This window comes from Pinus tabuliformis, chromosome 5_2, assembly GCF_031772625.1.
Source record: "Pinus tabuliformis cultivar Carrire ecotype Pingquan chromosome 5_2, CPIR1, whole genome shotgun sequence".
Classification (NCBI taxonomy): domain Eukaryota; kingdom Viridiplantae; phylum Streptophyta; class Pinopsida; order Pinales; family Pinaceae; genus Pinus; species Pinus tabuliformis.
In genome coordinates, this window is record NC_142306.1 from 602,665,628 (window position 1) to 602,676,882 (window position 11,255).

Consider the following 11,255-nt stretch of genomic DNA (forward strand, 5'->3'; position numbering starts at 1 on the left):
ATCAAATTGGACTCCATCATTTGCATGTTATATTGGTTGGGATTTGGCTCTATGTACCATTAGTTTATGGAGACAATATTCTAGTGATATTCTGATTGATTCAATGTGAACAATGTGCTATTATGAGAGTTTGTGGTAATGCAACAGTCCATCCAACAAGGGTGTATGTTGGCAACGTATCTCTATGAGATTGCAGTGAATGTTATTGGTTACTTATGGGAAGTAGAAACAATACAAAGGAAAATAATAGGTATCTACGTACCAGATGATAACCAACTCCTTGTTGTCCATTTTGTTGAGGACTAGGATCTCAAACCTAAATTGACCCAATAGTGCATGGAGGGTATGAAGTTATACTTGGATAATTTTTGAAAAATATGTTGCAGTAGTTGCTAGTGAGGAGAATCAGAAAATATTTTTTTATTGGGAAAGAGGATCCCCTGCACTTATTAATCTTGAAGTGGTAGTGTATCAAACCTATGGTGATCATTTTATATTTGGGCATACCCTTTAACATCCAAGTTTTTTTATGAATCAACAAAGAGGGATTACGGGAAAATTTGAAAAGAAGCTTTTGGCTTGGTCTATTCTCAACTTTATCTTACTTGTTGAATCTCAATTTTCATCAAAAAAATTGCATAAGGAGATTTGTATTCCTCCTCACATCTCTTTCCTTCTCACTCAAGCTATAATGTTTTGGAGCATGTACCAAGAAACCTATTATATCTATGAAACTAAGCATCTTTATGAGTTGGCTATGAACCCTTCTAATTTGGTTCTTATTCAATAAAAGTTGGAGGTTTGAAGTTATGATGGAGTGTTGGCTAAGGAGGTGTCAATCCATTTGGAAGGATCATGTCTCCTTGAAACATATAAACTTTGTGGGGTTACTACTTCATCAATGTTTGGTTGTGAAGATTTAGTATCATAAAGTTGACATTACCAATGTGTGCATTGTGTGATAAGTACAAAACAATTCTAGACTCAAGGGATAACGTGATAGGTTGGTTGGCAGAATATCTTGTGTGAAATTTCAAGGTCTTAAAATCAAATCTCATGGAGCCCCTTGGGGTTACTAGCCAGTAATTTAGTTGGTGGCTACTACAATGCTCCATCCGATCCAGATTGGATCATTATATTGTTTTTCAGTCATCATGATTATATTAGAATTATGACACATATGTTGTCCTTGATGGAAACCTACTTATTAAATATGTCAACATGATGGTAGAAAGATGAGTATTCAGACCAGTATAGATGTGACATAAATATTGGACAAAGGAATATCAAGTTAGAGATAGAGGAATGATACAGATGAAGTTTGAGGAAATATATGTGGGTTCTATGAAGCAAAGTTGCATACATACACACGTTTGATGAATAAAAATCACGTATGGTTTCCACACCATAGTATTCTCAATACCAGGGGTCTTTACCATGGTATTGTCCCATAGTAATGAGTACGAAAATGGATATTTAATCCCATCAAAGAATACCATCAACATAACTATGGAATTGGCCTAAGGTATTGGCTAAGGCCTAAGCTATATAAGGAGATGGAGATCAAAGTGTTAAGTGTGCATGATATGGGTTATTGATGAATTGTTTGATTTGAAATAAGTGTGCACCTATGAGTGTGATGTTGGATAAGATATTATAGATCTAAAATGACTACACATTGAATAATCTACTTATGGGTTGACATCTTTTTGATGATGATGTTATGATGCATGTCTTTTACAGTATGTATCGAGAATTGGGTTTGAATAATGATATATTGTGCAATGAAGGTATTATTCAGTAGTTACAGATCTATACGTAGTTTTTCTTCAGAAAGTTTTTGTACATACGCGAATCAATTTTTGGGTAGTTACGTATCAATTCTGCAATATGGATAGATTTATACGTGGGTATGCTTCTTGAAAAGTGCGTACATACATGGAAGTGTCTTATAAGGGATCCGTACCTATGACAGGTTTTTGCTGAATATGATGTCTGATTAGTTTTGTTGTGTTTGATGTTGTCTGTCGATGAAGTCTTTCATGATGATCTGTGTTTGACAATGTTGATTGAGGTTGAACTGATTATATTATAAAATGTTGAATTGTAATGATGCGGCTATGAGATGATTTGTATTTGTCTCAAAGATATATGACAAGGTCAATATGTGTTTAAGTGATTGATTTTGGTACTGCAATGATTCAGTTTCATGGTTTAGCGTTTTTAGATTTTTATGTGGGTTATCTAAATAGAAAGCGCATATATATGCAAGTATTGTAGTGCTAGGATCTAGTTTCTATGATGAACAGTAGGTGGTCTGACATTCTCATGAAGAATATACAGTAAATTGAAATGATATAGCTACTTTGGTTGTTTGATGATTTGGTGATTAAATTAGTTTAGTGATTTGATACAACTATTGGTTTCAGTATTGTTGTTTGATAATTGGAATACATCTAGTTTGAAATATTCTGAAAAGTGATCCACAAAGAAAAAAAGATAAGGGGGCTGCATCTCCCTTCTAGTAGAAGATAGAAAATGAGAGAAGGTTCTAGCCTTCTATAGGTGGGTTCCTGTGTACTGGTTTGAGTTTGTGTTAGTACAAGCATTTTAAGAAATTTCTCTTTATAATAAAGGAAGAAGACAGAGATGACAACAACGGTGGTTTTTCCCCACATTGGGTTTCCACCTAAAAATCCTGGTGTTCATGTGTTCCTTGTGTGTGATGACTTATTTTGTTCTTACTGCACATGATCACTATTTAATTAATGTTTAATGAAGTACTAATATACTAGTTCAAGTTAAATATATGATGAATTAACTGAAATATTTAGTGAAATGGATATATTCTACTTGTCTTCATCAAAGTCATGTACATATGCAAGTTTGCTTCATAATAGTCGTGTACATAAATATGAATAATAAAAGAAAAGTTTATGTAGTTTAAAACACTAATTCAGCCCCCACTCCCCCCCCCCACCTCTCAGCATTTTTATAACAATTGGTATCAAAGCAAGTCCCTCAGAAGAAGCTTGATCACTTGAAGGAAGATCCATCAAGATGAGCAACCAAGAAGGATCAACATCTATCAGGCCACCATTATTCAATGGATCTCTGGTTTTCTAGAAAGTTAGAACGAGAGATTACTTACAATCACTTGGAGAAGATGTTTGGGGAATCGTTGAAGGAAACTAACAATATCCATCCTATATTCCCACAAATGAAGCATAAAAGAAAAAATGTGAGACCAATGAAAAAGTTGTCAATGCTCTATTATGAAGCTTGGTAGAATCAAAATTTGTCAAAGTCATGCAACTGAATACTGCAAAGGCTATATGGGACAAGATCATCCAAAGTTATGAAGGTCACACTAAGGTAAAAAGTGCCAAACTTCAAACTCTTATAATTCAATATGAAACTCTCAAAATGCATAATGATGAAAGTATTGCAAGTTTATTTCTTAGGGTAGATGAGATCATGAATTCTATGAGAAATATTGGTGATGAAATAAAAGAATCATCACTGGTTGATAAAATCTTAAGATCTCTAACTCCAAAATTTGATTTGAAAGTCTTTGCCATTGAAGAAATGCAGGATTTGAAGAGTCTTACTATTGAACAACTTCATGGCATTTTAATAGCCTATAAAATGAGAAGAGTGGGCCCCTAAGATATCATATAAGCTACATTCAAATCTAATTCTAAAGGAAAAGAAAAGGAGGACCTCAAGGAATCATGTTATGTATCAAATGAAGAAGAGGAAAATTTCGTAAAGAAACTCCAAGTAGGTACTGGCAGATTTAGAGGTAAGCTTCCTTTCAAATGTTTTGCTTGTGGAAGAGTTGGTCATTATGCTGCTAAATGCCCTTATAGAGAAAACCATGAGAAAGGAAAGGATGATACAAAAATGAAGGTTAGAAGAAGGTTCAAAAACAAGAGAAGCTTCTACACACATGAAGATAGTGATGGTCTTTCAAATGGAGAAGAAGGTGAGTATGATCAAGAATATCAACTACTTATGGAATTTGAAGATAAATGTATTGATGAATATGATGATGTTTTTATGGATTCCTTAGAAGAAAAGGATAATATCATAGAAGAAATAACTTAGCTTAATTTGTTTTAGAAGAATCTAAATTAATATAAGATGCTCTGAAGAAACAAATTCTAAAAAAGAAGAGGCATAATGAAAAGTTAGAACTAGAAGTTGTAAGTCTAAGGAAGGAACTTGAAAAAGAAAGAAAGTTTAAACCTTAGATTTTCTAAAGGATCTGATACCTTAGAATATAAAAATACAACTCTCTCCTCTTATAAAAATAGGTCTCGGATATAGTGGAGAATCATCAAATACTATAAAATCTTCTAAAACAGGTACAAGTTGCTATCTCAAGGCAGTAAAAGGAAGCAGTCAACAAAATTGCAGCTCTCATTAAAGGAGTAAGGGATCAAATGTTTCTTAGGTAAATCATCCTTATCATAATCAAAGGGAAAGCTACAAAATAATGTATTACACTCCCAAGAACTTTTACTTTAATGGTCAATGCTTCACTTGTCACAATTTTGGTCATAAGGTTGCTTAGTGCGTTGTTTATAAAACTATCATGACTAGAGAAGTAAGAAAACAAAAGAATGAGATTGTGCTAAAGAAATACTCTTACAATACCTTCTCACCTCTTCAAGATGAATACGAATGTTCCTTTTGCAATAAATTTTAGCATAGAAAAGTTGAGTGCAAAAGAAAAATATGATCTACTCTTCATAATGAACACAAAGGAACAACATCTAAGATATGGAAAGATAAAACCATAGAATCTGAGAATTGTGGTTTAGATTTTTATGTAGGAGATCAAGAAAATTTGTGGTACGTTGATAGTGGATGTTCAAAACACATGACAGGTCATAAAGAAAAGTTGACGTCCTTTAATGAAACAAATAAAGAAAAGAATCTAACATTTGGAAATAATTCACCTGCTGCTATCAAAGGAAAATGAACTGTTTTGTTGAAAGAAAAAGTTAAAGATGGAAACGTTTTGTTTTTGATGGATTAAAACATAATTTATTGAGTGTTAGTCATATGTGTGATCAAGGGAATGAGGTGGTTTTCAGATCAAAGAATTGTGTGGTACGAAATATCGATATAGGTAAAATCATAATAAAAGGAATGAGAACTCCAGGTAATGTTTATGTCTTGGAAGATGGTTTAGAACATTTTTACTTGAGAAAATCAGAATAAAGTTGGCTCTGGCACATAAGTTTGGGACATATAAGCTTCAATCAACTACATAAGTCAAACATAATGGGAGTAGTTCACGACTTGCATAACATCTATCTACCATAAAGTACCATATGTAAATCATGTCAATTCGGTAAGCAAACCATGGTGCAATTTAATGCCAAATAAGGTACTTCAAGTAAGCCACTTGAACTTGTTCATACTTATTTGTGTGGCCCTATGAGAAAGAAGTCTCCTTGGGGGGAACAATACTTCATATTATTCATTGATGATTTTACTCACATGTATTGGATTGGCTTATTAAAACATAAAGATGAAGCATTTAATAAATTTAAAGTCTTAAAATCTCTAGTAGAAAATGAGTTAGATTTGAAAATCAAATGTCTTAGATCTGATAGAGGAGGATAATTTATATTAGATGAGTTTTTTGACTTTTGTGAATAAAATGGCATCAATAGGTAGTTTTCTATAGCTAAAACTCCTCAACAAAATAAAGTGGTAGAAAGAATGAATAGAACAATCCAATAAATGGCATGTGTGAGGCTTGATGAGTCTAGAAAACCTCATACCTTATGGGGGGAATAAATACATACAACACTAAATATTCTCAACAACGCTTATATTCAGGTAAATAGTGACAAAACTCCTCATGAACTGTGGTTTGGTAAACCTCCAACTGTTAAGCATTTTAGAGTTTTTGGAAAAAAATGTTACAGAGAAAATAATGATGATAAACTTGGAAAGTTTGAAGCTAGAACTAATGAATGAATTCTCCTTGGATAATCCTCTAGAAGAAAATTATATAAACGCTAAAATAAAAGACTTCAAAGTATTGTTGAATGCATTTATTTTGTGATTGATGAAGCATCCACAGGTACAAAAAGGAAGGACCAGTAGATGACGAATATACTCCTACAACAAGCCAAAATAATGTTGGAGAAGGAATCAATGTAGCACCAGAAGGAGGAATTGACAATACAGAAGCATCAGAAAAGACTCCATCAAGTTATGTTTAGAAAAATCATCCATAATCTCAAATTCTAAATGATAAGGAATCTGGAGTAAAAACTAGAATAGCTCTTGTTGGAACTTCTAGTTACCTAGCCTTACTATCCACAATTGAACCACAAAATCTAAATCAAGATAGGAAAGATGAATGTTGGGTTAAGGCTATGGATGAATAACTTGACCAAATAGAAAAGAACCATACATGGGAATTAGTACCAAGACCTCATGATAAAAATCTTATTTGGACATAATGGGTATTCAATAACAAAGTAAATGAAAATGGAGAGGTAATTAGAAATAAAGCAAGACTTGTATACAAAGGCCATGTGCATCAAGAAGGGATAGACTTTGAAGAAACATTCACACCTATAGCTAGACTTAAATCCATATGAATGTTCCTTGTATTTTAAATCTTCCATAACTTTAAAGTATATCAAATGAATGTTAAATTTTCATTTCTGAATGGGGATCTAGAAGAAGAAGTTTATATTGAACAACCTAAAGGGTTCATTCTAGGAAATGATAAAAAAATTGTTTGCAAACTCAAGAAGGCATTATATGGGCTAAAAAAATCTCATCGTGCATGATATTATCACCTTGATAAGTATATTGAACAACAAGATTTCACTATGGGATCTGCAGATAGAAATCTATATATAAAAATGGATGATGGTAAACTTTTAATAGTTGTTGTTTACGTATATGACATCATATTTGGAAGCAATGAATATTCTATGAGTCCAATTTTTTTCCTCAGTTATGCACCAAGAATTTTAAATGTCATTACTTGGTGAACTAACATACTTTCTTGGTCTTCAAGTTCAGCAAGCAAAGAATGGTATATTTCTCTCACAAACTAATTACCTCAAAAAGATTTTAAAGAAGCATGGAATGGAAGACTGCAAACCTGTATGCACACCAATGGTAACAGGTTGTAACCTCAGTTCACATGATGATTCTCCCTTAGTAAATCAACCAAAATACAAATCTATGATCAAGAGCTTACTCTATCTTACAGGCATAAGACCAGACATAGTGCATGCAGTTGGGATTGTTAGACGATTTCAAGAAAATCCTAAAGAAACTCATCTCTATGTAGTCAAGAGAATATTCAAGTACCTATAATGCACTCAATATTATGGTCTAAGGTATCCCAAACATACAAATTTTTCTCTTCATGCTTACATAGATGCAGATTGGGCAGGTAATGTTGATGATCAGAAAAGTACTAGTGGAGGAGCATTCTATTTGGGACCCCGCTTGGTATCATGGTTCAGCAAAAAAAAAAGCTCCATTTCTTTATCTACTACTGAATAAAAATATGTTGTTGTTGCATATTGATGTACTCAACTTCTATGGATGATGCAAACATTACACGATATTCAAATATCTTGTCCTCAACCTATACCTATTTTGTGTGATAATACTAGTGCCATCTGTATTTTTAAAAATCTTATCATGCACTAAAAAATAAAGCATATTGCAATAAAATCTCACTTTCTGAGAAAAAAGGTACATAATAAAAGGTCAAAATGGAGTATGTTGTAATATCCCTCCCCTTAATAATAAATAATAAATAATAATAAATAATAAATAATAAAATAATAAATAATGCAAAAATAATAATTAATAATAATAACTAAATCACTTAATAATAAATAATAAAAATAATAAAGATAATAAATCATAAATGTTAAATAATAAATGATATTAAAAATATATACAAGAAAATAAATAAAAATAAGAAAAATAAAAATAGTAATAACCATACTAAAACTCTAAATAAGAATAAATAGAAATAAAACAAGAAAACTATCAAAAAGAAGGAAATAAAACAAGAAAGCTAAAAATCAAAAGAAAAGTAAAGAAATAAAACAAGAAAGCTAAAAATCAAAAGAAAGTTGCAATGTAGACACATGGAGTGTGTGCATGTGGTACCCCTTCCAATGTTTTTCTATTTAATAGATGGTGAGGAAGATGAGAGGCATGTACCCCTTCCAATGTTTTTCTATTTAATAGATGGTGAGGAAGATGAGAGGCATTCCTGCGTTCCATCATTCCAAGATTCTATCTTTCATTCTCTTGGGAGAATGGTGTTTAAGACTTAGGAGTCACTGGCAGTGGTACGTTGATTGAGGGCTCAGGGGTGGCCAGTTGTAGCAAGACTTTGGGCAATTGAGCCTACGGTTTGGTGGAGAGTCGTCCCCAAAACCTTGTTGCGGTAAGCCTACTTCTATCACAGGTAAATAGGTAAGCGCTATTCATTAAATTTGAATTTAGTTAATTAATTACATGTTTATTTGGCTAGGTAAGTGCCACTCTTATTTTAAATTTAATAAGTTAATTAGATATTTATTTTGGGCTGTTACATATGGTATCAGAGCAAGGTTCAAACACTTAGGGCCTATGGGCATTTTAATGTAGAGAATTTTGATTATTTCTTGATATTTATTACTTTCATGAAAAATTTTATGGAGAAAAATCATATTATCATTTTCTTTTATTATTGTTTACAATAATTATCAATAATGTTATTTTATTGAAAAAATAAAATCAAAGATTCATAAAAATATTTTAATTGAAAAGCCAAATCCAAAGCAGAGCTTAAATCTCAGTTGAATCTATATACAACAGTAGGATATATAATAAACCCTTGGTTTTGCATAAATAATTGATTTTTTAGGAACTTCTTTAAAAAAAACCGATTTTTTTTGGTGTCCGAATTTCTGGAACCCATTTGCAAATCTTCTAAAGTAAAAATCGAATTTCTGAAACCGTTTTCAAATTTCTGGGAGCCCTCGTCAGATTTTATGCCTATATGATTCTTCCTTGGACGTCCAACAATTGAAGCAAGAACCCTTTTACAGAGATCGGATTTGTTTTGAAGGGATTCAAGTTTTTTTTTCTGGTTCGCTCTTGGAAGAAATCGATTTTAAGTCCTGCAAAATTCAGATATATTTTTGGGAAGCCGTCCTCATTTTCCTTTGAGCAGAATCGTTTTCTTTGGTAAGTCGTCTTCAATCTTGAGCCTGCACAAAAAAATCTCTAACCCGCAGTAAAGCGAAATTCCTTAAATTTGAATCGAAATTGTATTTTGGAGGGCCTAATCAATTTCAGAGAGAAATTCATAATCGATTGGTTACTTAGGACCTGGAAAAAAAAAACTTCAGATACATAATTTTGATTAAAGCCATGAGCATCAACGAGGTTTTCTGGGCCATCTGGCATATTTGACGTGAAAAATCGTTGAAATTTTCTGAAGTCATCCTAGTGGAAGCCGCAATCTAAAATCCTTTTGCAAGGAACATTTAATTTTTCACCCAACAGTTTGACCCACAGTTTGTGGATAGTATCCCTAGTTTCTCTGATCTACGGTAATATGAATTGGGCCCCTGGCTGCAATGAAATCCAACATTGGCACACAACAAATCAAAACATCTAAAGTATTTCTAACAAATTACAATACAATAGATTATTTCTCACCAGTCAGCCTACAGGCGTATAGTAATGATGTAATTGATATTTAGAAATTCCATATTTTTCAAGAAATTGCTTGTTTTTAGTGAGGGCACTGCTGGACCATGTGCTCAAGGATAGTTTGTTTCTTTTTTTTGGCATTGAACCGTAAATCGTAGATCATTTTTAAAGCGATTTTATTCACAGGATGTGCTTCCATGTCATTAAAAACATACTTCTACTGACAAATCATAATACATGTCAAGAGGTACTTAGTTACTTAGTTGCTCTAACTAACCCTTTTCATAAAATGCAGTGAGCATATTTAGAAGATATATATGAACACATTTTTGGCCCTTTTCTAATGCAATCTTTTCAGATTCTGTGTAAAATCAGTTTATTCACAAAATTATCGTTGTGATGATCATCTCAAAACCACAAGTCACATTTTCAAGAAGGCCACGTCATTTTTTTAATGGTATTCATGCTGATTTATTAGGTTCGTTATTATGGCTGAAATTATTACTGGGACAATGTTAAAGTTGTAATTTATGAAAGAGACCATATGTTATTAAGATGAATAAAGTTGCCTTTAAAAGAGCCTAGGAAGACTGTAATTTAGTGGATAAGACAGGTTCAGAGTCAGTTTTGTTTTTTTAAGAATAGATATATGTCCATAGTGCCTGAAAAGGTGGAACAATGTAAATTCGATTTCACAATGGAAATACTGAATATAAATATTAAAGACCTTTTTAAACTGGTTGTCACCAATGTGTCTGGACATTTGGCTGCTTCTACGCCAGCAAGTGCCCAGTTCAAACTTCAAATCCCTTTAATGAGGTGCACTAATCCACATCCTCAGGTTTGCTAGGGGAGCTATAGGTTGCACATTAAATAAAGCGACTTGTTTTTTTTTAGCTTATTTTAAGCATTAGTCGGTATCCTTGAATAATGAATGCAGTCCTTGTCAAGATTTTCTGTTTATCTTTGCTTAATTCATCAGGGCTTGCATTAAGGTTATTGTCCTACTCTTCAATTGATAACCAAACATGCAGAAAAGTTTTAATTGACAACCAAAAAGAGGCTCTTTTGTGAGTACCCTTTGTTGTCATTGCCTCTAATATTCCTATCATGCAGGTACCCCTTGTTTTACATAAGATAAGAACAAAATTAATCCTAAGTAATCATTCAATTCAATTCTATAGCGAGAGTTCTTATTTTTCTCTATGAGTGGGCGCACAAGTGTCAAGGCATCAATCCAAGTAGGGTAGTAGGTTCCAACCGCACCGCATTGGGCACAGATGTTGGCATTATGATTCAAGTGTTGTCCTTGATGGCAACTCACTCAGAGGTTGGCACAGATGCTCAGAAGTTGGTACAGGTGATGGCAACTTACTCAGAAGACAGATCCTAGTACAGCTTGCCAAGGAAGTTCATACACGCAGGTTTGTTAAGCCCAAGTCGCGTGTACACGCAGGTTGGCTTCAGAAAAAGCGCGTGTATGTGGAAAAGCACCTTTGGTCCATGGCGGTTAGTCCTTGGAAGTTGTGCCTATGGTT